Source organism: Neodiprion lecontei, chromosome 6 (genome assembly GCF_021901455.1).
Source record: "Neodiprion lecontei isolate iyNeoLeco1 chromosome 6, iyNeoLeco1.1, whole genome shotgun sequence".
Lineage (NCBI taxonomy): Eukaryota > Metazoa > Arthropoda > Insecta > Hymenoptera > Diprionidae > Neodiprion > Neodiprion lecontei.
This window is the reverse complement of record NC_060265.1, coordinates 27,337,463-27,365,336: the sequence shown is the minus strand read 5'-3', so window position 1 is coordinate 27,365,336 and position 27,874 is coordinate 27,337,463. Positions and strand designations below refer to the sequence as shown.

General features: G+C 45.2%; 1 protein-coding gene and 1 long non-coding RNA gene across 2 annotated transcripts in view; one reads left to right on the top strand and one right to left on the bottom strand.

Moving 5' to 3' along the window:
• LOC107225239 overlaps positions 1-27,874 on the bottom strand; it is a 108,453-nt gene that overhangs the window by 16,055 nt on the left and 64,524 nt on the right. The gene's annotated exons all lie outside the window — the stretch shown is intronic.
• On the top strand, positions 18,571-20,907 carry LOC124295005. The gene is made up of 3 exons (XR_006904911.1): positions 18,571-18,881; positions 18,992-19,046; positions 20,273-20,907. It is a non-coding gene; the product is annotated as an uncharacterized LOC124295005 (long non-coding RNA).

Sequence of the window (27,874 nt, the reverse complement as noted above, 5' to 3'; positions counted from 1 at the left end):
CCGCCGTGTCATGTAAAAGAGAAATGTTTTTACATTCGTCTTTTCCTTTCCCTTTGCCACTTTGAGTGCGCCAGATAATCATGGCTTTTTTTTTATCTTCCCCCTGCTAAGGAGTTCGTGGATACGATATTCTTCACCAGTGACGAATACGTCGTGAAGGAATTTTGATTGGATGAAGGAAGGATCGAAATTTCTCGTTATACGTACAAATGTGTACGGATAGATGCATATTGTACCGCATAACTTTGAGAATTTTCGTTCTAAATATTCCAAGACTGTGAAACGATGATTATAATGATAATAACAATAATTTCGACGGTCTGTTCAATCGGTGCATTAATAACTGAATACAGAGAGATTTCTCAGCGAAGAGGTAATAAATCTCTCCCCGTTGCACGGTCTCCTCTTCTTTCCACCGCTACCCAACTTATAATAACATACCGGCGAAAAGGGAGGGAGAGAAACTCTTCATTTTATATGCTTAAAGCGGCGAAGCGGATGCGCATCGCGACGTGCCTTTTATTCTTCAAAAATTACTCTGAAAGCTCACTGGTATTGTTGTAGCAGGGTGTAGAAGGAATTTTTCATCCAGAAATATGCCTTGTGATTTTCAGGTTTGAATTGACGTGCCGAAATTGAGACATTCGCGAAAAATCTAGTCGCTGTTACGGGTGGAGAAGAATAGGAGGAAACAAGAATTCGCACACGACGACAAAGCAAATAAGAATTGTAACGACAAGCTGGATGAAAGGGAAAAGTAAGGGCGTGTGCGAATAGAGATGGTGGAAGGGGTTGTGTTATAGGGTTCTACTTATCAAAGATAGCAGTCGGCCGGCTAGCCCGAAACGCTCGATGTTCCAACCCTTCCAGGCATAGGGCTGTGTGTAAATGCAACTTAATCTTTAGAAATCAGCGAAAATAGCATCGACATCCCCGGAAGCTTTTGGAAGGAGCCATTAGGGGCGGTTCGCCTCAAATTGCCTACCATTAATTAGATTATTACCCGCATCCAAACTCTGATGGGTATACTCGATTTACGCCGTTGGCCAACACGCCGAGCCCGAGCTGCAGATGGGATGGGTAAGGGTATCGAGAGAAGGGGTGAATCTATAATTCGTGAGGCCGAACCCTCGCGCGTCGCAACGCCTTTGCACCTCGGAGAAGAAGGTTGCTGGTTATTTCGGTTCGTGGGGCGCGAAGCAAGTGAAATTAGTCGAAGGGTAAGTCGACTCCCGAAGGGTGCGGGATATGAAATTTTTAGTAGCTCTTTCGCGGTTAGGCATTCTTACGATCTGCAGGAATAAGACGTGGGGCGCGAAGGACGTCAACGTTCAACGACCCTCGCACTTGAGCTCTACATGCTTTCGAATCGAAGGACAAGCTGGCCTCGGACGGTAACCGCTAACGAAACGCCTTTCAACCTCGAGGCCGGTAGCCAATCATCCCCAACGCACTGCGAGCCTCGGGGACAACCTTGCGAATTTCGAAAGCGAGTGATCCTCTCCGCTCCTCCAGGATCCGGGATCCGGGATTCCGGGTGCGGATACCTCCAGCCGTGGCGTTGTCATACAAATTAGAGATTAACTAGGTCGAGCCGAGGGTCACTCTCCTTTCCAATAATCGAGGATAATCGCCCGGCAATATTCTCCGTGCGTCACCGAGCAAATCTTGAACCGGGTGACAACGACTGATCGTGAGAGTCAGCTAATGAACCTTTTTGCGGTTAAATATTTCGAACGGAGGTAACAAACAGCCAGCGAAGGTTTACGGCTGAGGACAAAATCTGATACCCAAGGCTCCGAATCCCGCGATACGAGGCGACGGGAACAAAGGACGCCGGTACAATGTCAGCCGCTAATTACCCTGCCAGGGGTTTCTAGGATCAATCGTAGACGTTCGGGTTTGGCGCGGTTGCCTAGTCACGAACAAACAACTTCACAGTTGATAAATAAGGCTTGGTGGATTCAAGCTCCTCGGGGCGAAGCGAGCCGCGCGCCAGACTTGATTGAAACGAAAGTGAAATTGATAAATTTTCAGACACGAGGGTGAGAGAGATAAGGAGAGAGGGGACCGGCCTCGCCAAACTTGCCCGAGTGGTTCGAGTGCTTGCGCTCGGAGCTTCGAGAAGAGAGTAACTTCGAAACGAATAACGAGTGCTGCAGGCGAACGGATCGATTCGCAATTATCAATGCAGCAGCCGGGGGTTTCTTCGAGAGTTCTTCTCTGTTTCGGTACCGAACCTATACCAACGTGTCCCACAGTCGTCCGTGTGAATCTCTGAAACGGCGAAAAAGGAAAGACGGTGGATGGTGCGCGGATCTCCTCGTCATTGGCACCGTCTGCGTCGTTGTAATTTCGTAACTGGCGTCGAAGCGCGTGAGAATTAGGTATCAAATTATACACCTTGACTGCTCTAACTCGAAGTTGCCCATCAAAGGGGTTAATTAAGGGGGGTTGCCTCGGTAATTAATAGCCGGTGTTGGATAGAACCCCTTTGGCCGGATGAGAGCTTCATCTTTTCCAAGTTAGGCTCCTGCGGACCAAAAAGGATCCTTCGAGGACAGGATGTTTAGCTCGCCGAAAGGAGTCTAGAACCTACTTTCGTCTCACTGCTGTTGGCGGCCTCGCGCAAACGTTTGTGCACAAGCTACTCCCGCGGTAGAGGAAACCTCCAGGACAGAGGTCATATCTCATCGTTACAATCGCGGTTTACCCCTTGTACTCGTAATTTATTGCCAAAAGTTGCCATGTACCTACTCCTAATACACATCTGGCCATTCGCGATGTGCGTGTGTGTTTATACACGTGAAAATTCCTGCACCGTCAACCGATGTTCCTCGCCATTTGCATCACGCAACGATTACTCATCGAAGTCTCAACATTTCACCGAATTCTAGACCGCATTATGTCCAACTGTCATAAATGGTGCCACGCACTCAGGTCCCTGGTTCCATTGTTCAGCGGCTCGGTGCTACACGGTTGTGTCAAAGGTCAATCGAATCGGGTGTATGCGATAGATCGCGAGGCTTGTTGGTTGGTGGAGCCGGTGTACAAATGCATCGATCTCTTGGCTGATGATTTAGCGATCGTGGCACGGTGAGCATTGGCTGCTACCCAGAGCCATTTCCGTGTTTTCGTCATTAGGCGAGCCGTTATGCGTCGCCGGGGGAATTAAGCCATGAGCCGGGGTGTGAAAAGCGTCGTGATCGGAGTTTTCGGAGCGGTACTCTGTACATTCTGTTCGCATCTCAAGCATGCGGTGACACCGGGACTCGATGGTATATCCGTGCGGAAGTTTTGGTCCCAGACGGGATCAAGGCATCAACTACGAAATAGTTTCAGAATTGGGTTATCTGTCCCGCGCTGAGTCTTATTACATATATATATATATATACACACACATATATATACACCTTGAGGAATAGGAGGAAAACACGTACCCTTGCACACCTTGTCCTATATCCTCGCAGTTTGCTTAGACTTCGGTATCCGCTACTCGAGCTACCAAGTTTCTACACGAGTTCTAGAGACTAATTGCTCAACCGAAATCAACACGCGCGCATGCGTGATGTTAGATTCTGGGGGCAAACCGACGGCAACAGGATGCAGGATGAATTTCTCGGCTTTCAAGCTTTCGTCGTGGGTGAATTCACACCTGGCAGATTCTTGCCGTAATTTTCTTCGACTCGGAGCAGCGACCGACGCTTGGCGGTTGACCATTTCGGTCCTGTGGCGAAAATAGAATCGCAAGCGTACGTGCCAGCAGCGGCCATATTGCTTTCGGACTGGCCTGTTAAATACATAGTATAATACGACCGATGACTTTAGCCAAGTTTTCACCTGACCTACGTTATTTCGCGGAAAGTATTTGGAGAAATACCTTCTCGTTTTTAAAACTTTATCCTGAGTAATGGATGTTTACTTGCGTTTCTGCCAAGACGAGTGTGAGTCACTCTCAGCCCTGTTACCTCGAGGCCTTGGGAGGCGCGGTTCGTACGTCGCTGTTAAACCGTCCACTTCCGATCCCTCCGCTCTTCGACTTGACGTTCGTATTCTTACCGGGACGTCGCCGATTTTTCGGTTTTTTCCAGGAGAAGGAGGAGGAGGAGGAGGAGGAGGGAGGGGGGGGGGGGGGGCGAGAAGGATTTTGCGAAAGTGGACGGCCTCGAGCCTTCAAGATTTCCCGAACGTAAACTAAGCTATAAAGCAGGCTAAATGAGCCTTGGCTCTCATTCCGGAAAGGCTGTCTGCCCGGCCGCCCGCCGGCCGAGCTTTGTTTCAGGAAATTAAACGAGCGAACGGGGAAATAAATGACCAGGTAGGACGCGACCCGAGGGTTGAGAGGGCGAGCGGCGCTTACTTTCGCGAGTAGGCAGGCACCTGCCCTTGCGAATCCTGCAGGATCTGGCGCGCGCTTTTACGCGCTAAACGTGCCGTGCGTTTTCCAGTACGCACGAGAACCCGAGCAAATAATCGATTTATGCGTATTTCCGTGACAGTGTTGCTCCGCCGGTGCGGGCTAATTGGCTGTAGGAAAAAGTAGTAAACATTGATTCAACAATAATTAGAACGGCGTTCAAATGACTGGCGTGCAAATGTGTACAATTTTGCACGAGCGTACGTCCGCCCTCGTAATCTGTTGATAAAACGGAATCAAATTTGTGAGTGGGCGGTTGCCGGAAATTTTAGCGAAGTAAAATATACCCAGAATAAACAATGCCGCACGGTTTGCTTCTTGCTTTGATATTTTCACAGCAGCTATACCGAATTATATTATTAATAATCGTTTCATCGTGTCGTTCGGACGAGTTCTCTATCCATGTACATCGTACAGAGAAGCGTGCATATTGTAAGCAAGATAGTAGAGAAAAAGTAGTAAATAGATGAGATGAAATAAACAAAAAAAAAAAAAAAAAGACTGATTCGAGCAAGCGAGCAGGTGAAAGATAAAAGAAAAAAGACTGAGAAAAAGGAGGCGGAAAGCGTTAGTAGAGCAGGTTTGTCAGATCGCGAAAACATCTCTCGTCATATTTGATTCGTCGATACCTTATACCCGGATATATTTATACCGAGAATAATAATTCATTTTTCGTAAAGCCCCATAAATCATGGCAGTAATTCCAACAAGGGCGAAATCAAGTCGTTGCCTCCACCAATCAGCGTAACGAACGACTCACGTACCGAAAGCTCCAACCGTCGGCTATTCTCATTCCTATACATATACATGTATATTTACACGGCCAGAGTTGTAAAAACAACAGAGATTCGACTGATGAATGACTATTTGCGATTACATACACGAGTAACGCGACGCTTCCGACACGCGATTCAAACACGTGTTTTCTGTTGAATTTCCCGACTGTATAATTCATTCCTTTACGCCAACAGTAATGGAAATCTATTTTTAGTAGTCATAATTTGAAACAAATTACCCTCGCGCATGACTTTGAGCATGCGCAGGCACAGCGGCTAGAGTTGGCAAAACAGGCTCAAAATGTACGACGCTATAGCGCTCGTATCATTCCTGTACACATGTACGTACCTACGGGGTGAAATTTAATTTCGCAAATTAGGTTTCAACTATGGTATAATTCCGTTAAAAGGGTTGCGTTTCCAATTTAATCCACACACGCGCACACTCGCAAACACAGTTCCCCGGCAATCATGAACGCCGACGATAATTATCGCCCCTCGAATTCGCCGGCTGCACTCGTTGATACTCGCGTATTCGCCTGTTTAACTATTTACTTAAATTTATTTTTCCAAATAATTCAGTTCGGACGAGTTTTTCATTTTCCGCAGCAAATTGGATCGCGCCAAGCTCCAGCTCCGGTTACGCTCCCGTTTCTAATCAGACCGAAGAGCGAAGTCGAGTTGCGATTCGCATTCAGCTCTACATTCTAGAGTCGGAGACGCGTAAACGTGTTACGGTCCCACTAACACACTGCAAAGACTCGTTTCGCGTTAGTCGCAGAGCGCGATGGTGAATCTACGTGTCAGTTCGCAGGGCCGTGCGAATTCCAATAAACTGAACAAGCCCCGAAATTCGCGCGGAGATCAATGAACAGGGGTTGGCAGGCAGGCATTGACGACGACGAAACGTCACTATCTCAGAATCTCCGACGTCCAGGTTCCAACTGATACAATTCAGCACCCAGGCAGGTACGGTGCCTCGTCGGGATGGACAGCCACGATCCAACGACTCAGTTCTTGCATCATTTAACAACGATCGATTAATAGAAACGGATTCAGGATTCGGTCCGGTTGACTTCATGGCTCTTGATAGAACCGCGATTGAAAATTAGTCGGAGAACAACGGAAGTGGAAAAAAAAATAACGCACAGTTTTTCTCCGGGCCCCCTTTACCCATAGGTACAGCACTGCGCCAGGTGGATACGGGGCGTGCAAATGTAAATGGATGCGCGGTCCTCTCCCAGCAGTGTGTAATTTGGTGTACAAGCTGTAATTTCCAATGTACGTAACTATGTTATATAGCACGTAAATGCGTTCTATGTATCAGGGGTGCTCCGTGAGCTGTTTACCGGGTGTCTCGAGAACCCTTGACTATATTCCCGCTAATGGATATACATAGCTGAACGAATTTCTGGCCCTGCAAGGTGACAGCTGCGACGTGCGGGATGGAATCAATGTCAAAATAGAACCAATGGAATTGACGGATGTTAAAAACATATATTCAAGTTCCAACTTCCCCCTGAATGTTGACAAGTTGACAACGGTAAAAGGTTGACTCGATCGCTTGAAGAGATTGTCGGAATAAATGGTTACTGCAGCAGATTTCGCCTACATAGTCAGACGTAAAATTTACCAGGCTATTTATAAGCCCATCGTTGACAGATGATTTTCACCCGTTGTCTGACGGACATCACGATTTTACAACGTTTACGGGTATAAGATTTCTCCAAAGTTCGAATTAGCGGAGCAAGTGTTCTCGGTTCCATGATCTCGTGAGAGGTGATCCTCTTGAAGATGCAGTAGCTACACCGGCAGGGAAATGATATTCTGATGTACGCAAATTTAATGGGCATATATTTTCGAAGAAGTAGCTTGGGCAGCGCGTGTCCCAGAGGTAGGACGTTCAGGGGTTAAGCACTTTGCATCGTAGATGGGCAGAAAAAGGTGTCGGCAAGACGGATTACAATCGAGTCGTCTGTCTCGACTCGTTGCTGGCTGTTGTCGCGTATGGAAAATTGGAGATTTCTTCGAGTGGCTACCGCAATGGGGTCACATGTTTGCGACACTTTCATTGTTTCGACAAGCGAACAAACAAAGCAACAAGAAAACAAACAAACAAACAAACAAACAAACAAACAAACGGACGAACCGACAAACAGACGAACAAGCAAGCCAACGAAGGGACAAATCCTCTTTCTCGAATGTCGCCTCTTCCTCCCCTTTCTCTTCGTAGGTTGTTACGAACGTGATCCCCCCTAACAAAGGAGACCAACGTTTCCGCTCGATGGGTCGTGCTCGAATCTCTCTATACTCGCAACTGTGATACATGTGCAAATAGACCCGTCTAACCTCGTCAAGCCGCACAGGTCCATTTTGGGGTGGCTTAGTCCATCCGCCGGAGAATCGCCAGCTTAAATACACCATGAGATATTAATTTCGGCTATCGTGTTACCTACCCTCTTGCCTTGACTTGGATAAGCGCGGAAGCGGAGATGAAGAGTCGAGTGTAATTATCACGGAGCGTCCGGTAGTTTCACAAAAATTAACGATTCCAGACTTGTAGGTTTACCGTTTTTCCTCAGCAATCAAACGGGCTCCTCGTACAGAGGTTTCCACCGAGTGGTAACTGCCGTAATTCTCGCGACACGAGCTCGAGATTGAAACTGAAGCCGAAGAGGCGGTTTGTCGAGTAAACACCGCGTCTTTCGCTAATCGAATAATCTCTAACAGAAGATGGATGAGAGAAGCTCCGGTAGAAACTTGGGAATCCCGTATAACGGAAGGAGAATTCCCACGCGCCTGTGATTGCATGGTGAAAATTTGCGAAGGAACGTTACGAAATTTTCATTCATCAAACGTAAAGCAGGCGTGGGGCCGCAATAGCAAGCAGCTGCTGCAGCTTGACGGAGAGTTTCCCGTCGGCAGATTGGCGCCTGATATTTATAAGTTGACCCAATTCGGTGCCAAGATTTAAAGTGTCGATGTCACTGGCTTTTCAAGCTTCTCCTCGGATCCGAGATGCGACCAGGTTTTCCATAAATAAGCGGACGAGCCCGTCCGGCATTGTTGCAAATTAGTCAACGGTTATTATTGGACGGACATTGAATTTCCATACGACGCGATGAGCGGCAGGTTGATATACGTCGACGACAAGTGGCGCAAAGGCTCGATGTCAGAACAATCCTCGCCGGGCACGGGCGGATTGGCGAGTCAAGTTTTCAGTGGATCGGAGAAGACTTGGCACAACGTACAAAGCTGTCCGTTGAATCTGGTCAGCAGAAAATTTTCCGACGTGGATTTAGCAGCCCTCGGATAACGCTGTGAAAATTTATCAGTTTCGTCCTTTGTTGTCCCTGCCTGCAGCTGTAATATCGAAACTTTTTTTCGGGTCAGCGATTCTCTTTTTATACCAACAATGTAGGGAAGCGTTGTTGATAAATTTCTTACGTACCGCGTACTCGGAAAGAATGGCTCAGTTGTTTATCGACGGTTAATGTAGCGTAAACTTTTCAGTTCGACTGCTGCCTGCCGCTCGCAAGCTTCGATGCCAGGTGGATCTACACACGCGTTATATACAACTCTGTTCGACCGGTTCAGATTCCGTTTTGTTATAAAGTCAATTAAAATTCGGCTACGCCGGCGGCAAAGAGAGCTTCTGCGGCTGAGCGAATATTGCCTTTGATTGACGTTCAACTTTGACCCGCGGCGTTATAAAAAGTTTATCAGACCGTTATATGTATATACGGCTAATCACACACTACTTGCCTCAAAGGTGAACTTTAATCGAACTCGAATAATTTTTGACGAGCTTTCAAACTTTTACTATATTGGAAAACAATCGTTTCCGCTTACAGGCAGGAAAATCAGTTTCGGACCTTTTTTTCACCCATGAATATCCGATTTGTTTATCATCGTACGTTTGGAAATTATTTGTTCCGTTCACGGCCCCGGGAATAACTACGACCGTTTCGAAGCCGCCATCATCTGCGGCTTTGAGTCGTTAAAGTTTCTACGAAAATTACACTACGCTCTATTTATAACGGGCTGTCTAGTAGCGGCCCGATACAAGAGTCTAAATCTTCGAGTTCGTAAAGCTACGCGGTCTTTCCTTTTTCCGTCTTCTTTATTTTTTCTGTTTCCTATCGCTAACAAACACGGTGCAAGTATGGGTGATTAAAGAATAATTTACGAAGGCAAATGGCCGCGGCGTACGCAGGTCGAGAGGAAGCCGTGAACGACGTACAGAAATACACGATACCGGTTGCACTTAAGAAACTACACAAACCATCGGCAACGTAGCGTAATTTCCTGCAGCGTAATCGGAACGTTTCCCGCGAACATTCTTTCGTCCCAAATTACACACTCCCGGTAATCCAACCGCGATATTTTTATTTCCGACAATAAGCGAATACGGCTGACGCTCGTCAGAAGCTCCATTAGGTTGATTCCAATTGAATCGCGTGATCCCCGAGGCAAGAGTTTCGGCGAAGATTTCAAGGAGCGTTCGAGGGTGACTGCGGACGGGCTGGTGGAATAATTAACCGAATCGGAAACTCGATTTCGCTGTAAGCCGGATCGAGAGACTCGGGGCTGGTTCTCCGGTTGTCAATAATTCGCGTTCGCCGTTGCAGAGACTCTGTACATAGCATCCCGCACGCGATATAATCGACGTCGCCAAGTTATTCGTGGCAGGGTAAATTGGAACAGAAGTTTCTACGTATCCAACAAGGTGCGCCAGCGGTTCGAGCCCCGTGCCGGAAGTTGACACGGCTGCGGACAGAAGCTCGGATTGTGTTGCAGGGGTGCGCTAACGAAATATCGAGGGAATCGGATCTCGCTGTGCTACGTCGGAGATATTAAGAATTTAAAGCCACGCGTTGCCGAGGCGTGCTTGCATATGGCATGGGAATGTCGCCGTATCACCACCTCGGGAAACCCGAGTACCGGAAAACCGGATAACTGGGATACCGGGACGCCGTCGCGAATCCCGATGCCTGTGTTCCCGGCTCGAGTATCAAACTTCGAATCATTGCCTTGCCTTCCGGGCGGTTCGCCCTTTCTCTCTCTCTCTCTCTTTCTCTCGGTCTCGTCCAACTCGCTACTTCAAACGCTTCGTCGCTGATGTTACATAGCTATATGTGAATACACGTATCCCATAACTCCCGAACAAAATTCCCTCTGTGACACGTTAGTTGTATTATATAGGTATACCCAGCTATATTTCGAAGGTGTTCTCGATGCTTCCCCGAACTTCCATTCCGAATATATACCGTCGAAGTTGTAACGATATGAAGACAATTTTCGGAGTTTGAATCGTGCAAGCTCGATCAAATTGCGTATCTTCCCGCGGTATCCTCATCCGGAAGTCATCGGGGACAGGGTTTGACTGGCAAACATCAAGCTGATAACCGAATTTCGATTACGGAAGTTGAGACGGAAGGCGGAAGACTCACGTGACAGACCGTGCAGCTTCTGCATATCGTTATCGTTAATCTAGGGCACGGCGAGTGTGTATGAGGAAAGTTTATGGTATCTACACGCAAGGTGGAAGGTGTATCAGAGTAATTTGAGTGGAGCGTATAAATTTTATGAGAGGTTCGTTAGCGCGAAGAGAAATTTTCTCCCCTATTAAAAAGTATAAATAAAGTGAGGAAAAGTGTGTACGCGTTACACGGTATACCGTAAGAAAGTTAAAAATTAAAAAGCAAAACGACGAATTGATGGGAGTTCTTAAAGTTTGAAAATTCTAACAGGGTGGCTTCGCTTTACTTATCGGCGTCATGACACTCGCGTTTATGCTCGGGCAAGCTCGAGGAGGTGGCTGGCTGTCTGGGTGGGTTCAACTTTACGATTTGCGGTTCACCGTTTCCGTCTTAGGAAAAGCACCTGCGTGCCTAACGCGGGCTTCTAACCTAAGTAACCTCTGTAATCGTCGGCTGGTAGACTGCAGACGCGTAATTCACAAGTGGTGAATTTACAGAGGCCTGGATCAGGAGAGGAAGCGAGCAGCCGATACGCAAACCTTCTAACCAAGATCCTGGAATTATGTTTCCATTGCAGTCCGAGCCCTTGATGCGGACAATATACAATCAGCATTGAATTTAACCCACTCGAGTTGAGCTTTTTAGGTCTTTCTACTCGGAAAGCGCCGTTTTCCATTTCCCACGAACCTACATCAGACACTCGTACAGATATATCTTCAACTTTTTCATTTATACCCTCGTGTTTGAACAATCGAGTTTGCGAAGAAAGGTTCCTCGCTCTTCTGCCGTCCCTTCCGTTTTTTTTTTTTTACTTTTTCTGTCTTTTTTTTTTTTTTTGCTTGTTTCCAAGAGACAGATGGCCGACTTTATGTGCGAGTGTGTAACGCTTCGAGAGAATAAGGAGAGCAAGGAAGAAAGAGAGAGAGAGAGAGTTACAGAAGGGTACAAGAGAGGACGGGATGGACGAACCATCCAACTTCCCAAGCTTATGGTCACCGTCAAACGCGGAACAACCCGGCGAGCAGGCTTCGAGCTTTGATGTATTATTCAGGATTCCATTCGGACAAGTTCTATTGCGGGAATCGAATGTCCGGATGACGATACTCAAAATGATTTAGCCTTGTGTTTGTTTTCCCGTTTCTTGTCTGGTCTGTTCATCACTCGTCATTCGTTCAAATTATTGATCGAAAAATGTAATAACGCGACCAAGATTTACGAACGCGTACGATTTTCACACTGTTTATTTGCTAATCTCGGGTGAAGGGCGAAGAATTAGTTAACTATAACACGACGATCCCGCATTAAAAACGATACTTTGATCTCTTCTGGTAAATATTTATTGTAGAAGACGAAAGGGACTCTAAAGCATGTTCGCAGTCGGATCTTAATAATTTTCGCTAAATGCGACTTTCAGCGTTGTCTTGAGTAAGCTTTGCCGTCTTCGCGACGCTTCGAGGGTGCCAGCCTTATACCTACGAGCGGTTCGAACTTTCGTCGTAACGAGTTTCAAATTCACCCTGTCGGACGGGGTATAAATATTCTGCTTGGAACGAGAATATAATAAAGTCTCTCTTTCTCTCTCTCGCTCTCTCTCACTCGAAATTCCGCCCCGTCCTAATTCCCTCGCTGAGTTTTATTAGCCGAATTAAATTACACTTTTGATTACCAATTCTAATTTTAGCGGTACTTTGCCGCTCGCATGTGTCGCTGTATCTAGAAACCGAATACAATCGTCTCTGCCTCGTATTCATATAGGTATAATTGAGAGGTATTTAAATCTCTTTGGCAAACTCGTTAAAACTCGAAACTTGAAATATCGCCAATAACTAAATTAATTACAGCTTTAACAAGCGATAAGATTTTCTCCGTTATTACTTTTTTATCCCTCATTTGAAACAACGAATATTCGATTAATTTACCGTCAAAAAATTGACAACACAATTGCAGTGAAACGAAGGGTAATTGGCTCTGACGCGAATTGTCTGCAGTTTCTCTGAAACTCGCCTTCGGGAAATCGGCACCTTAATCAAACGGAGGGTGGAAGCTTTTCCTCCGTTCCTGCCTTCGGCGGGTATATATATACACATCAGTTACATTTTCGGGTTGAGGGGGTGATACGTGGGCCGATGCTCGAATATCCGAATTACGAAAGGCGGTAGCTTGCGAGCTTTCACTCGCAGGCTGACGTATCAAGCGTTAGGGATAAAGTGCCCGCCGCGCGAAGGTTGGTTCGATTTACGAAATTCCGTATCCAATTTCATGCAGAGCAAACTGTCCTATCCCATGTTTTTCAAGCTTTTTAAAAAGCTCGCTATACCCCCGCCTCCTCAGCCTCGCCCCGGCACGTGTTACTTCCGCGCAATATCAACGCTCTCAATTATCCTAAGCAAACTAATCGATTCCTCCCTTCTTCCTCCCGCCGCTGCGAGACGCGCGGCACACGGATTCGGCCGCGTTAGGAAAAGCTCGAAAGCGTTTTCGACGGTAGCGCAACGATCGTTTCGTTAAGTCAACGGATCCGATCGGGTCACCATCCGCAGGGCCTCGGGGTCGGCGCTGATCCTCGTTCGACAAAACCGCCCCCATTTGAATATGCTATTTTCCGCAGAGCTGGCCCGAAGGCTAAGCTCGAAACTCGCCCCCGCAGGAGCTCGGTTTGCAGGACACAGCTTTTTTAAAACGGTCTACACGCGTCGTGTGGCCAATATCTGTATCGCATTTTTCCATTCGTTTTTCATAAGCTCCGGTTGCACCGGAATAAGAGGCAGTTATATTGAATAAAAAATATCGTTGAAAGGTGAGGTATGCGGGTTTCTCTAAAATATATCGATCTCTGGAATTTTATAACGGCACATTTCTCGATTCATGCGTGCTTGCATATCATACATACCGGGAGGAAAAAGCTTTGAATAAATGAAAATTCGATTATACATCGTATTTCGGCCGGCACGCCTCTGTTTCTTATTCTTCCTCAGCTCGCTCTCCTCTCTCCTTTCCTCATTCGCGTTCTCCTTTCACCTCACACCTCAGGCAGGTATACATGCACGCCTGTTTGATCATTCCACGCACGGATGGCGAAAAGGTAGAGAAGCAGGTAAGGGAGAGGAAAAGATCGAGGGTGTATCGGAACGCGGTAAAGCAACGCCTCGGTTCGACGTCGGCGGGGCTTTTGGCGGAAAAGCTTTCGCACCCTGACGGTTTGCCGCGCCCCTAAATCCGGAAATTTTTACCCCCAGCCGCACCGCCGCATCGTCGCACCTCTCGATAACGTTTCTAATTTATTAAGGATTAAATTCTCCGCGTCGTTGTACACGCGGGAATTATCCGATCTGGGAATTTTTTCCACATTCGTCTGCCACCGAACGATTTCGTCAATATCGTATAAACGATTCCTAGTCCGGTGATAAATATGACAATACATTACGTCGGTTGCCCTTCGCTTTTCCCCCTTTTCTCCGTTTCAATAGAGTGACAGATTCAGAGCTCGTTTCCGACACGGATTGACATTCTGAATTCGTTTTGTATCATTGGATAGCGCCGCGTATCACTCGGGGAACTCCCCGGCATACATTTATATATCCCGGTTAGAATGGGGTGTGTGTATAAAGAGATCTCGTTGTACGGGAGGGCGGGATGTCGAGGAGGTGTACAAGGGTGAGTGAACGTGGCTGCCGAGAGAGTGAGAGAGGGAGAAACGAGGGGAGAAATACCTGGGCCTCTACGCAGGCGGAGGTTGGTAGGGCACCTCAAGTTTATTCAAATCTACAGAAGAAGTTGGAAGGTGGAAACATTTATTTTAAGTTTCTTCGATGGATACGGCTGGCGGCGGCAGCGTTGCAATCTTTGCGGAAAGTTTCTTGAAAAACAGAGTGCGCTGCTCGGCGCAAAGGCGTGGCGAATATGCCATACGTGTCTGTGTGTACGATGGTATACACCGGATTGGTCCGAGTGGTTGTGCTCGAAACAAAATAAAGTTCAGAGACGAGAGAGAGAGAGAGAGAGAGAGATGGAGTAAAAAGCGAGAAAGTAAAGTAAAATAAAAATATACTTATATAATGCAGAGGCCCGGAGAATGGGGTGCGGAGGAACCGCAACAACGGAATATAAAATATTGAGCCTCTTTCGAGAAGTGGGAATGAACCCGCGAACCTCGGGAAACCGTCGCGAGAGAGGAATAAGGAGGGTGGAATATTCTTTATTTCTCACAAGGTGTCAGCGTCTCGGCTTAAGCACCTGTCCCTCTCTTCCTCTCGTCTTTTTCATCCTCGGAGACGTCCTCCGTAGGTACGAGTAAGAACCTCATCGCTCGCGTTTGAAAAACGACAGCTGGCTAAGAACTGCACGGGAGCAGCGGGAGAAACGAGTAAAGTATGTTTCACCTCCGAAGTGTAGGTAATCAGGACTCGGTGCCTCGCGGAAGGCAGCGGTGTGAATTCTCCCTTCGGCGAGACGTTTCCATCGGATATTGGCAGAACCAGGTTGCAATATCTCGAGCGATCAAATTACGTATCATATCTTTCGCCGGGGTAAAAACGTAACGTTTCGATAACTCGACGATGTAACCAATATTATACAGTTGCACCACCGTCGAAGAAGAGTTATGCGATTCGAAACGAGCCTTTCGGAAGTATATATTACCCGGCTGTGCAACGGCAAAGAACTCGAGGAATGGAAACTCTGTTACTATACGTAGGTATTCAATACTGATGCGCGCGAGGAGAAAATTTCTCCCGCATGGGCAACGTTTACTCGGTGAATCTCGAGCGGTTATTGGGGCAGAATAATGGCCAACGGAATTGCTGGAAAGCCACGTTGGTACTGCATGCACCAGACTTCTACTTCGCTTCGGGATAAAGCTACTAGATCAGCTGACTGGATTACCCGACATTCAAACGGTAATCTTCCTGCAACGTTCAGCGACAAACACACTCCAACGGACGATATAAGAGTCCGGTATTCCTTGGAGGAAAATGCCATTTCTGCAGAATAAAAGTAAAAGAACTCTCGCGAAAGTGAAAACGAATGATTCGGATGACGATGATGACGATCATACGTCACCTTGAATTCATCCGGTAACAGATTTTCCGTCGTTACTCTCGTCCGTGACACCGTGTATAAATATGTTTTGCATAATGTCTGTACTAGCTGTAGTTACTTATTCCAGGCCAAACTGAAACTCGAATAAAGTTTCGGCTGTGAGTGTGTCTGCTCTAGTTCTTCCCGTCCCCTTTCCGCATAGCGGGCAGCATTCCGCAGTTGTCGTTTCAACCGGGACCACCTGGTATATCCGGCAGTAGCGCATTCCGTGCCGATTCATTCGTAAGTCGAAACTGTTCTTTGAACCGTTGAAATTTTTCCTCTCTCTATTTTTACCGCCTTCACGAATGCGTTCAAGCAGCTTTTACTTTACCGGTTGTTCCGCGGGTTCCACAGATTGCCACTTGTCTTTGGGGAGGTTTTTCCACGTTCTGCTGATAAAATTAGGCACCGAGAGGTTTTTCACCTCCGACGATTCAAGAGTCTATCTGCTGAAATATGTGGAAAAAGACGCTCGGCGATTTTCGTTTCCAAATGCGCACAACATCACTGCCCGCAGGTACCATTTCCGTGCGATAATTACCCGTTTCTAACGAGCAGGTTGTTTTTCTCTCCTCTTTTTTCTCTCCCGCGTGGTTCCTGCGGGTCAGCTTCGTGCCCAGGTCATTTCACTTATCGCCTCTTGCAGCCGCTGGCCGTTGCAACCTTCGCCCTTATCGGGTACAACAGGCGTTAGGATCTGACTCTTTCCTTTCTTGAGAAACTCAAGAGAATGAACAACGCAATGAATGAGCGAAAAGAAGTGACTGCAATGGACTTGTCAGCTCATTGTCAGTTATTGCCTTCGCTCTGTCGCTTTCCCTGAAAGCTTTGACCCTGTTCAATTTGTTGCGAGCTTGCAACGCCCCTTTCCCACACATGAGCGTACATACGATAGTTGAATAATGATCATGGCTTACGGTACTCAAGACTTTCTTCTTTTTTGTCTATGTAATATACACGCTTGCTTGTCTTGAATGTGTAGTCATTTTTTTTTTTTTTTTTTGTTAATGTTTCCTGAATTTGTCATCAAAACTTCGTCTGAACTTTTCACTCGCGTTTTCGATGTCGCAAGATAAAAATGCGAAACATTTATCACTGTGAAAGTAATAAAAGATCAATACCTCGCCGCGATGTAGAAATATATTCTTTATCGCCAACGTATACCTACTTTAGATTCCGTGTCTGAAAAAAGACGAGACGAAACTGAAAGAACAATTCCATAAAAAGCATCGAGTGACTGTCGTTTTTATGAGGGAACGAGTAGCTACACGCAGAGCTTGCGGCTTACGGTTCCCATGAACGACGGTGGAATAAAAAGTGTGTGGATAAATAAAGGCAGGGAAGAGCGCAGGGTTTGGTCGAGTCACGCGGGTAAGGCTGGATATTTAAATTCTGCTCTGGCAATTTATAAAAGGACACTCCCCAAATCCGCATCCGCTGAGATTAAGCAGCCACACTGTTGGGCGAGTTACAGGCTTCCGTGCAGAGGCAAAGAGCCGGGGGTGGATAAAACTGTTGAAATGATGATAATAATAAAAACGATGATAACGAATAATGATAATAACGACACTTTCCGTTCGTTAAGATTCTCTTTTGTTTTTTTCTTCTGGCGCGTTTCACGTTTCTACAGGTTTCGCGCTCTCCCAAGAAGACAACGTGAGATTTGGAATAACAAATATTGAACACGTATTTTCTCGCGAATGTTTTATGCATGTACCTGTAAAGTACGGTAGGTACGTACCAGGTATAGATATATCCATATACATACGTGTTACGTAGTTCTGACGTTTCGGTGAAACGCATCGATCCTTGCCAGATACTTCAGCAAATAGACTGCCTGTTTCCCCGGGGCGGGAATTTGACAATCAACAAGATAGCAAAGGGAAAGGAATAAAGAAAGAAAGAAAGAACACAAAGAAGGAAAAAGGAAAAAATAGGACGGAGAAACGAAGAGCGAAAAATTGCCAAGAATATGACATACAAAACTTCCCACGTGAGAGTAAGAGAGAGGGAGGGAGGGCTGCTATACTCGTAAAAATAGCCATATCAAGCTGGAACCGCCACATTCGAAAATCGAAAAATTTCCTATGGAATAATTAAGGGCTAATTAGATGCTAATTAAATGCTCTATTTTCGAATTAAATGCTCCGCGTTTTTTAAAAGAAACCTGTGGCGGTGCCAGCTTGACATAAACCTGGAACCGCCACACCGAAAAAAAACGGAAAACAGCTGAAATTTCGGAAAAGCGTTAGGGTCATAATTAAAGGCTAATTAAAGGCTCTTGGAATTGCTCATCTTTAAATTAATTGCTCGGTGTTTTTTAAAAAAAACCTGTGGCGGTGCCAGCTCGATATAAACCAGACTTGAAAAAAAACGGGAACGAGGTCAAATTTCAAAAAAGTGTAAGGGTCATAATTAAAGGCTAATTAGAGGCTCCCGGAAAAACACCCGCTCGAATTAAGTGCTCCACCCCCGAGGGGTGGAAACCACCCAAAAACTAGAAAAATCCGTGTAACTCTTGGACGGAACAACTTACAGAGTTCGTTCGAGTGTTAAAATTACTCCAGAATTAGAGGCTCCCGGAAAACCACCCGCTCGAATTAAGTGCTCCACCCCCGAGGGGTGGAAACCACCCAAAAACTAGAAAAATCCGTGTAACTCTTGGACGGAACAACTTACAGAGTTCGTTCGAGTGTTAAAATTACTCCAGAATTAGAGGCTCCCGGAAAACCACCCGCTCGAATTAAGTGCTCCACCCCCGAGGGGTGGAAACCACCCAAAAACTAGAAAAATCCGTGTAACTCTTGAGCGGAACAAGTTACAGGGTTTCTAGAGGCGTCAAAATCACTCTTCAGTCAACGACTCTCGATACACTGCCCCTACAAATCAAATGCTTCACAGTCCACCCACACGAGTGTGATTGAGACACGAACTTTACGAATCAACGTAGCAGGTGGATGAAACAGGAACCAGGATTTTCAATGCGAAAAAATGCTCGTGTCGCGTGAATTCGTTACAATTTTTGTGTCTTGTACTTTGATTTCAGCATCGTCACCAACGAACGTCATCCCAGCGCAAATGAAGCGTTGTTTTTGCAGTTATTGATTTCACTTGTGTGGATTGCAGGTGAGTGATGGAGATTATTTTCTATGTACCTTTCTTCACACTATAAACATTACTCGTCACCACCACCGACGTCACCATCACAGGAACTTAGCCCTTTCTTCTCTTTTCAGACGCTATCTAGAAAGATAGACACAATGGTCTAAATTGTGCTACAGGCTTGAGAAAGTGAGTGCGTTATATAAAGAAAACTCCTACTCCAAATTTCAAATCTTCAGAAGCTGCCAATTTTTTTTATGGCCTGGGAGTCAACGATAGCCGGGTCATTTTGGCAACATCAATTTATTTAATGAATCATCCGTGTAACGTATAATAGTAATATGAACATTCTCTAACGCACCACCGTGACGAGGGCTTACGGGAGAGCTTTATTGACGATTAAAAATCAACAAAAAAAATTCATAGACGCATAAGCGAAAGTGTTCTTACACATTGATTGGAACATAAGAATTTCACAAAATATCGTTTTCCGCCTGAATTTCACGACTGAACTCGTCTTTCACCCGTATAAGCAGGCGTAAAAAAATCTAAAAAAATTTGTATTATCAAGGATGAAATTAATTGCGATGCTTTTTTTTATAATAACAAACGCGAAAAGAATAGTGTTTCACCTATAAGATACAACGACGGTCGTCCAGGACTGTGAAACTGCGTTGGGCATGCGGCACATGAGCGACGAGGTTAGAACGCTGCATCTCTACCTGCCTTAAAGACGATCGTTGGTGTTCTGAATGATTGGAAGACCATCGTGAAGCTGTTTTTTCCATGTTATACGTTTACTCAGTGAATAAATTCAAACTCTGGCGGATAGTTGTAATAGATCTTTTACCGTAAGAATCGAGACTCAAATATACTGGTAAAATTCGCAAAATTCCACCACTTATGCGGGTGGACGACAAGCGTGTCGTGGAATCCAGGCGGAAGATGATATTTTTCTAAGTTTCTTATGTTCCATTCTCTACAAAAATATGTCTATGAATTTTCTGTACGGCGCATCGTTAGCTAGTGATGAAAATCAGAATGAGCCACAAACAATTTTCTCCCATGTAATCCTTATGAAAAATGGAAAAGTGCAATGCGCAACCTCTTAATGTTAAGATTGAGAGCTAAAATTTTGAAAGACGTATTTTCATGCTGAAATGGAAGTTCTCAACTTGTTTGGAAGTAAAAAAAATTACTTTTTTCATACTATCTAGCTGTACATTCAAAATAGTTGTAAAATTGATTATTCGATATTATTATGAATGTGACTTATAGTTAAGACCTCAAGAAACAAGAAGATATTTTTTTAGTATTTTGGGTATTATAAAGTTTTAAGTGGTTTAATGTGCCGCGAATGCAAACGGCTCATGTTTACCTTTGGTGAGGTACGAAAAAACGGAGTATGGTTTCAGGATGAGGGCTTACATAGCTTTACAGCACATGATGTGAATGCAAATATGTCGATATATTGTCGATTGATGTTCCCAACACAGAAGAAAAGTTAAAAATGGCAGTTTTGATTATTTCAAAAACTCTTGCAATTGAAATATTTCCCGAGATGTGCGATGCCATGATGGCTAACATCACGGTCGCCTACACACAATCCACATTCTACTGAAATCATACATGCTGTGAGTACCAATAGCTATTTTGTTGAGTAAAAATGATTTTTGCCTACCGATGAGATTTAATATTAACAATGTGTACTTATAACCAATTACCGGCGAATAAAATTGATGAGTTTTTGATACATAATGGAATTTAACACAGGTCAATTAAATGAATTTACTCGAAGCGCTTGCGCATTGACAAGCTTTTTTTGCTAATTGTCGAAATACCCTCTATTCGCCTGCATTTTTGTGATCATGATAAAGTCATATTTTATTATTATTATTTTTATTATTAATTATCACTGATTTACGATTCTGATTAATGGGTGGATTCAATTCAATGGATCAGGGGCGATATCGTCAGAAATGAACCGAGTCAACGTAGGGTGAAATATGGTTTGGATGACTGTGACTGGCTTATACGGGCAGAATACATTATCGCAACAAATTTGTGAGCAATGAAAAATTTTCAGCAATGTTGACACCTTATCCAATAGCACTGCATTTTTATGCACCAGCACGAAGTTACGGACAAAACCAGAAATTACTCTATTTAAAATAGTCTCGGGAATCATGGATTGAAAAGGGGTATCGTGATTCCTGATAGCGACGAAGTAGTGAACTATACTGGGAAACAGTCCCGTGAAACTTGAATTATTTTGTACTACTGAGAGAGCAGAATAATCGGTTTGATCGTTGACAAAACATGAAATCAACTGAACACTTGAAAATTTTGCGTACCCTGAAATTCACTCAAATTTCTCTGCTGATTTTTACAGGGCTTGTGTTGTTGGAAATTATTCTGTTATCAGAGACAATTCAATAATTCACTGTTTTGAAGTGACCGAAATCTGGTAATTGGAATGGATTACTTCGACTTGAATGGATTTTCTGTGACACAGGCTTTTGAACTGTCCAGCGGAGAGCCTATGAATAGGAAATCAATGTAACGCCTCTAAGAACCCTCTAACTTGTTCCGTCTGAGTGTTACACCGATTTTTTGAGTTTTTTGGTGGTTTCCACCCCTCGGGGGTGGAGCACTTAATTCGAGCGGGTGGTTTTCCGGGAGCCTCTAATTCTGGAGTAATTTTAACACTCGAACGAACTCTGTAAGTTGTTCCGCTCAAGAGTTACACGGATTTTTCTAGTTTTTGGGTGGTTTCCACCCCTCGGGGGTGGAGCACTTAATTCGAGCGGGTGGTTTTCCGGGAGCCTCTAATTCTGGAGTAATTTCAACACTCGAACGAACTCTGTAAGTTGTTCCGTCCAAGAGTTACACGGATTTTTCTAGTTTTTGGGTGGTTTCCACCCCTCGGGGGTGGAGCACTTAATTCGAGCGGGTGGTTTTCCGGGAGCCTCTAATTCTGGAGTAATTTTAACACTCGAACGAACTCTGTAAGTTGTTCCGTCCAAGAGTTACACGGATTTTTCTAGTTTTTGGGTGGTTTCCACCCCTCGGGGGTGGAGCACTTAATTCGAGCGGGTGGTTTTCCGGGAGCCTCTAATTCTGGAGTAATTTTAACACTCGAACGAACTCTGTAAGTTGTTCCGTCCAAGAGTTACACGGATTTTTCTAGTTTTTGGGTGGTTTCCACCCCTCGGGGGTGGAGCACTTAATTCGAGCGGGTGGTTTTCCGGGAGCCTCTAATTCTGGAGTAATTTTAACACTCGAACGAACTCTGTAAGTTGTTCCGTCCAAGAGTTACACGGATTTTTCTAGTTTTTGGGTGGTTTCCACCCCTCGGGGGTGGAGCACTTAATTCGAGCGGGTGGTTTTCCGGGAGCCTCTAATTCTGGAGTAATTTTAACACTCGAACGAACTCTGTAAGTTGTTCCGTCCAAGAGTTACACGGATTTTTCTAGTTTTTGGGTGGTTTCCACCCCTCGGGGGTGGAGCACTTAATTCGAGCGGGTGGTTTTCCGGGAGCCTCTAATTCTGGAGTAATTTTAACACTCGAACGAACTCTGTAAGTTGTTCCGTCCAAGAGTTACACGGATTTTTCTAGTTTTTGGGTGGTTTCCACCCCTCGGGGGTGGAGCACTTAATTCGAGCGGGTGGTTTTCCGGGAGCCTCTAATTCTGGAGTAATTTTAACACTCGAACGAACTCTGTAAGTTGTTCCGTCCAAGAGTTACACGGATTTTTCTAGTTTTTGGGTGGTTTCCACCCCTCGGGGGTGGAGCACTTAATTCGAGCGGGTGGTTTTCCGGGAGCCTCTAATTCTGGAGTAATTTTAACACTCGAACGAACTCTGTAAGTTGTTCCGCTCAAGAGTTACACGGATTTTTCTAGTTTTTGGGTGGTTTCCACCCCTCGGGGGTGGAGCACTTAATTCGAGCGGGTGGTTTTCCGGGAGCCTCTAATTCTGGAGTAATTTTAACACTCGAACGAACTCTGTAAGTTGTTCCGTCCAAGAGTTACACGGATTTTTCTAGTTTTTGGGTGGTTTCCACCCCTCGGGGGTGGAGCACTTAATTCGAGCGGGTGGTTTTCCGGGAGCCTCTAATTCTGGAGTAATTTTAACACTCGAACGAACTCTGTAAGTTGTTCCGTCCAAGAGTTACACGGATTTTTCTAGTTTTTGGGTGGTTTCCACCCCTCGGGGGTGGAGCACTTAATTCGAGCGGGTGGTTTTTCGGGAGCCTCTAATTAGCCTTTAATTATGACCCTTACACTTTTTCGAAATTTGACCTCGTTCCCGTTTTTTTTCAAGTCTGGTTTATATCGAGCTGGCACCGCCACAGGTTTTTTTTAAAAAACGCGGAGAATTTAATTTAAAGATGAGCAATGCCAAGAGCCTTTAATTCTGGAGTAATTTTAACACTCGAACGAACTCTGTAAGTTGTTCCGTCCAAGAGTTACACGGATTTTTCTAGTTTTTGGGTGGTTTCCACCCCTCGGGGGTGGAGCACTTAATTCGAGCGGGTGGTTTTCCGGGAGCCTCTAATTCTGGAGTAATTTTAACACTCGAACGAACTCTGTAAGTTGTTCCGCTCAAGAGTTACACGGATTTTTCTAGTTTTTGGGTGGTTTCCACCCCTCGGGGGTGGAGCACTTAATTCGAGCGGGTGGTTTTCCGGGAGCCTCTAATTCTGGAGTAATTTTAACACTCGAACGAACTCTGTAAGTTGTTCCGTCCAAGAGTTACACGGATTTTTCTAGTTTTTGGGTGGTTTCCACCCCTCGGGGGTGGAGCACTTAATTCGAGCGGGTGGTTTTCCGGGAGCCTCTAATTCTGGAGTAATTTTAACACTCGAACGAACTCTGTAAGTTGTTCCGTCCAAGAGTTACACGGATTTTTCTAGTTTTTGGGTGGTTTCCACCCCTCGGGGGTGGAGCACTTAATTCGAGCGGGTGGTTTTCCGGGAGCCTCTAATTCTGGAGTAATTTTAACACTCGAACGAACTCTGTAAGTTGTTCCGTCCAAGAGTTACACGGATTTTTCTAGTTTTTGGGTGGTTTCCACCCCTCGGGGGTGGAGCACTTAATTCGAGCGGGTGTTTTTCCGGGAGCCTCTAATTAGCCTTTAATTATGACCCTTACACTTTTTTGAAATTTGACCTCGTTCCCGTTTTTTTTCAAGTCTGGTTTATATCGAGCTGGCACCGCCACAGGTTTTTTTTAAAAAACACCGAGCAATTAATTTAAAGATGAGCAATTCCAAGAGCCTTTAATTAGCCTTTAATTATGACCCTAACGCTTTTCCGAAATTTCAGCTGTTTTCCGTTTTTTTTCGGTGTGGCGGTTCCAGGTTTATGTCAAGCTGGCACCGCCACAGGTTTCTTTTAAAAAACGCGGAGCATTTAATTCGAAAATAGAGCATTTAATTAGCATCTAATTAGCCCTTAATTATTCCATAGGAAATTTTTCGATTTTCGAATGTGGCGGTTCCAGCTTGATATGGCTCGTAAAAATACAGAATGCTTTCTCGATACTGCAATTATTTACGCATGGTTAGGTAAAATATTATTATATGTTATACGTTATATGTATATCTGTGTGTATATATTCTTACGACAATAAATTTTGAAAAAGGTTTTGTACAGAACAGTGTTTCTTCTTTTATTGTTTTATCCTCATTTTTTTTTTTTTTTTTTGTTTTTTTACGAAGCAGCGAAGGCCGTAGGGGGAAAAAAAACGGAAAAAAAAATACGAAAGTGAAGAATGGATCGAGCAACGGTTTTGCCGGTACAAGAAAAAAGAGAAGCGAATTTTACAATTATTTCAGACTACACGTATAACAGCTTCATAATTGAAATTTTAACACAGATACCGCAAGACCGTTTCCAATTTTTAAACCACCCTCGGACCTGCAGGCTTTCAACCTCACGGAACAATGAATTGGAATGAGAGAATATACGTATCGCATTTATTGTATCATATATAATACACGGAAATTTCGTCGCTCGTTTACTTTTGCGTTATTGTTCTATACGCGCGTGATTGTTAATTTTTTACATAATTATCGTCGTCATTATTTTTTAACTCTGCGTCGCTGTCGTCCCCTCTGTTTCATTATTTCTATTTTGGGACTTTTAAGGTGTATAATACGCCAAAGTTTTAAGGGTTGCTGTGAACCCCCGAGCGCATAAAAAGACGGATGACGAGCGGCGTAACGACAAACGGTGAGAATTCCAATTCGTATTCCATTCAGCGTGGAACCCCAATGTCGTTTACCTTTTCACGGTGAACGAATGGCGGAAACAGAAGCCCGATTCGAACGGTAGCTGGCGTTAAAATTGCCAGTCACTCAGCCCGGCTGATCCGTTTTCACGAATCGCGCACGTCGTAAAATTCAAATACGAAATAATATAGCTAATAGCTTGCAAGCTGTAATATTGAACGACCCACAGAATTGCGGATTTTAAGCTTGCGAATAGCTTTGCAAATCTGCACATTCTTTATTATTAGGTGTAATCAATGTCCGTGAATGGTTAGTAAAGAACCGACAAATGTAATGCAACATACATGGAATAGGTGCAACAAACATATCCGTACATAGGTCGAATGGAGTCTGAAGCGATTCTTTTTTCTCTTTTCTCATATGAAATTCCAGGGATAAGTCGAGAGATTATGCAAAGCTGAACTCCATAAACCGAAGTCACATTTTTTAGTCTTTCGCTCTTGTCAGTTTAAACGTCGAGTTTGGAATACAGTTAACTTCATTACGTGCCGTGGAAAGCCCGGAAAGCATGGAATCTGGCAGCTAGAAAATCACGTCGGCTGCACTGTAGTGTCATACACAGGTATAGTATACAGCTGGAAATATTTACGGGAGCGTACATTGACACTCGTTAATTTGAAAATCGAAGCCCGTTAGTCGATTGTTTGTCGAGAGCATTTCCCGCGGAAAGCATCACTAATGACTTTCGTCATTTTCCGAACGCACCGCTACATACCGGGACAATCTCTCGAAGCTTGAAAATCAACCGCGCATGCGCAATTGATCTTCAAGTTTCAAGAGATTGTCCCGGTATACGTAGATATGATCCACACCTTCGCTATCCTTTCAATTGCCACGTTAGGAAAAGGCCCCCGATTACCATTCTCGACTGCTCCGCAATTGTCGCGGGCCGAATATATGTTAACAAGTCGAAAAATAAAACGAGAGAAACAATAGGGAGGAAAGAACGACCGTGAGAGGAAAATGCGAGAGGTTGGTACGTAACGGATACATGTATAGAGGTGTGTACGGTGGACGTTAGAGTACGGACTCGTGGGTGGGGCAAAGTTATGCTCTAAAAACGCGGAGACAAGCTTTTTGAATATTCACGAGACCCTGTGTCTTGTTGTCACCGGCGAAACGACGCCCGCGACCCAACGTCAGGCTCTAAAATTCCCGGGGAGCAAAATTTTCATGTCTCTCCTCAGCGTCTCGCGTGAATTCTGCGAGCCTCCTACACTGAGATACACGAAACAACGGACTGGGAACTCGGACGAAGTGGGGTGCGGTAATAAAGAAATAAAGAAAGAAAGAAAGAAAGAAAAATAAAGAAAGAAAGCGAGAAAAACCGGAGGGCCTGGAAAGCGTCGGCGAGGGTTCAAATCACCGGTTTGCTTTTGGGTTTGAAGTTTCGGGAACTCCAGATAAGAAATATCTCGAGGTCCTGGCTATGGGGTCTCCTGGTCGTTAGACGTCGACTTGACTGTCACCGTGTGCAGGTCGAGGAGGAAAAACCGTTAGGATATTTCCGTTGCGAAATCGCGATGGAGGGAAGGAGGAAGGGAGGAAGGGTGAAAAGAAAGTTTTAGAAAATAAAATCCCCGCATCCAGTTTTCTCTCCTTTAGTCCTCGCCTTCTGGTTTTTCCTTGGTTTTCATTCGGTCCATTTTTAAACCCTTCGTATTTTGTCGGGTTTCCAAATTCCGAAGCCTCTTTCTTACGCCTCTGACTCCGCATCATTAATATCAAAGTTACACCGCGGTCTCCGCGCAGACAAAACAACCGGCGACGTATACCGGCAAAGAGAAGAGAGAAAAGGGAGAGAGAGAAAGGGCTAAAGCGTGCCTCCATGAATCACGTGAGCGGAATAATTGACAGTCCGCAAACAAAACCAAGCCAACCTACCCTGCACTGTGAACCACATGGTCTGCAGCTCGTTTCCTGCAGAGCCCAGGGTAGTTGGAGTTGATGCGAGCGGGGTGGTGGTTACTTGTTATGCAGATTGGAATAATATCGGTGCTGGGTACACAGTAGTTACTCCAGAGTTCGCGATTCGGGTCCCGTATAACGCTATCCGATGACCCGCTATCGGTGAGCCTTGATCATCGTCTTCCCGAGGAAGTCGTACGATCGCTCTGCAAATTCGTCCAAGTGGCGCTGTTCGTCGGTATCAACTGCTGGATCGATCAGCTGGGACAAGTTATCAGTACGGAGGGTAGACGTAAGGAGGGTTATCATTACGGGATTTCTGCAGCAAAAGTTCCACAAAGCGCCATTCGGATTGAATCCAATTGATCCCTGATTGCTAAGCGCCAATTAAATTGTTTCCCTTGTTCCTTATGAGCGCCATTCCGGTAACCTGTCGAACCTTTTTCAGTTGAAAATCCATGTGACATGAGACTTCTCTTTACCTCCACCCACCATAGTTATTTGTTACTTTGACTTTGAGTGGCTGAGCAAGGGCGGAAAACGCAGGCAAGAAATGACCCACGAGATAAGGTCACACTACCGTGATCTGTCCAATTCGCGAACGTGTACAACGGTAGCTGATGACGGAACGTTTTCACCGAACTTTCCTCGAAAGTCGGAAACAATGGATTCCTGATTTGCGTTGCGACGCGGTCTGCGGGTTGAGTGTCGTAAATCATGGATCAGCAGCCGTTGCACTTCCGGTAATCGTGTGGGTCTCTCCGTGCAATCCTGGCGCTAGTACCCAGACCGTGGACCATTCACTTCCGGTG